The sequence below is a fragment of the Tarenaya hassleriana genome, unplaced genomic scaffold (genome assembly GCF_000463585.1).
Source record: "Tarenaya hassleriana unplaced genomic scaffold, ASM46358v1 Cleome44, whole genome shotgun sequence".
Taxonomy (NCBI): domain Eukaryota; kingdom Viridiplantae; phylum Streptophyta; class Magnoliopsida; order Brassicales; family Cleomaceae; genus Tarenaya; species Tarenaya hassleriana.
The window spans coordinates 793,146-795,803 of NW_010967136.1; positions in this window are offsets into that span (position 1 = coordinate 793,146).

Sequence of the window (2,658 nt, forward strand, 5' to 3'; positions counted from 1 at the left end):
GAGAATCGGTTTTAGCATAATTTAAAACCTGAAAAAATTGTTTTCCGTCTCAAAAGTCTACAATGACTCTAAAGAAATCTAAGATTGATCTTATATGAAATATCTGATACCAAAATTATTTTACAAACCCTTTTCGTTAAGAACGTAAATCACGAAATAAAATATGAATTCTAAATTATGATCGTGATGATGTGAATTACTAAAATATAATAAATTTTAACTAAGGAAATATAAAACGTAATATGAAATATTATTATATGAACTCTCTAACATTAACAATATCAATCATATATATATGTATAAGTCTATATGTAAGTCTAAACATTGCACTAAGAACGAGACACAATGCACGACATTGCATCAAAATATGTATATGATTCTTAAAACAAGTTTTTTAAAAAAGAAAAGAAAAGAAGAAAATGATGGTATTAGCACCTTAGACCTAAAACGAGACAATCTACACACCTTTAGTCATTATTACAAGCAAACAAATCTATCTTTATCATTTCAACATCTCTCTCCTCTCACCGTAATAAAATCACATTGAGAGCTATAAGACCACACCCATCTTTTATTTCGCCGAAAAATGACACTCTTCCATCATCCTTTCATATCTTTGATTAAAGAGTAAGTACTCACGCCTTTGAATCTGTTAAAGCAAGGAAATAGCATATTCAGCATCTAGAAGGTTCGAATCAACAAATGGAAGTTTGGAGCTGAATCTGGAAAACACAAAAGGAAAGAAGCAACAAAAGGAAAGAAGACACTTGTAACAATGAAGAAAAAGGAAAAATGCATATTCTGAAGATATGGAGAGAATCAATGAACGATGGCATATATGGACTGAAGACATCATTGTTGAAGGTTGGCGAGATTATTGGCGAGAGAGTGCAGAGTCTGGAATCTCGGTGAGCGTAACATGTATGGGAAACACTGGTGAGAGAATCACTACAAAAAAAAATGCGAAATTCCAACGGATTTTTCCAACTGATTAATCCGTTGGAATGTTTCCAACGGATTTCCAACGGCATACCGTTGGAATAATTCCAACGCATTTCTAACGGCTTTCCAACGGACGTCTAACGGATTCGTCCGTTAGAAATCCGTTGGAAATTTCCAACGGCATATCAACGGATATTTGAGTTGGAAAATTTCCACGTATATTCCAACGGATTTCCGTTGGAAATAACGTTCGACGAATTTCAACGGCAATCCGTTGAAATTATCCGAACTTTATGAAACACGGCAATAATTCTGACGGATATCCGTTGGAAATAGTTCGAAATATTCCAACGGATATCCGTTGGCAAGTGTAACGGTTTTCAACGGATTTCCAACGGATATCCGTTGGAACGTTTCTCTATTTAAAGCACCCGGCCATAGTTCGCCCAAACCACTCTCTAAATCACTCTTATACTATTCTTTTACCAAAAATTCTCCTAAAAATGACATATTCAACAAATCCGAATATTCGTTCGTCCCGGCAGTGGATATACGAAAGAGTTGATTCGATTACAAAAGAGGTAACGCAAGAATTCATTAACGGTTTGGAACAGTTTATGAATTTTGCTTCTATGCAGCCGTTGTGTCAAGAACGTGGAAAAATGCTATGTCCATGTACAAGTTGTCGCAATTTTAAATATCGCAGTCCAGAAGATGTTTGTAAACATCTATTTCGAAGGGGATTTGTCGAAGATTATTATATTTGGCGATTTCATGGAGAAGAAGTTCGGACAATCACAACGGGACAACATGTCTCGGCCGAGCAGAGGTATGATGTAGATGAAGATGTAAGAAATCCTTATGTTGAAATGGTGACAGATGCTTTTCCTGGGGCATTGGCTGAGCAAAACTCATCACAAGATCAGGAGGAGCCAAACGTCGAAACAAAACGGTTTTTCGACATGTTGGATATGGCAAATCATCCTATCTATGAAGGATTTAAAGAAGGTCAGTCACGTTTATCTCTTGCATCAAGATTGATGAGTATGAAAACGAATTACAATGTCACCGAAAGTTGCATGGATTCATTTTGTCAAACGTTGCGTGAATATTTACCTGAAAATAACGAAGCTCCAGAATCGTATTATGATACGAAGGCTATGTTGAAGAATTTGGGAATGCCTTATGAAAAGATTGATGTTTGCAAAAATGGTTGCATGCTGTACTGGGGTGAAGAAAAAAAAGTACACCGATAAAGTTTACAAAGAGTTTAACCAGTTGGGTATGCAGCGGTTGAAACAAATGATGAACAATGCCAAACGCCGTCATCAGCTGCATGAACTGCCACCGGAGTGGGCAACAAATGACTTGTACCGGCAGCTTCTTACGCATTGGAACTCAGACCATTTCAAGAACAAGAGTTCCAAGGCGAAACAAAGTCGTTTGTCCCAAAAAATCGAGGGTGATGGGCCTCATCGTCATACCTCCGGTGCTAAATCATTCAAGAAGAGGCAAAAAGAGATAATATTTATTTAAACTTTAATTTAATTTTTAATTAGTTTTTTAATTGTAGATTTTTTATTATGTTAATAATATATATATATATATATATATGAGAAAGAAATGGGGAGAACGCCATCAATCGTAGAGTTGGTCGCTCGGACACACAAAAAGTCTGATGGGACATATGTCGATCCCCGTGCAGAACGAGTTGTA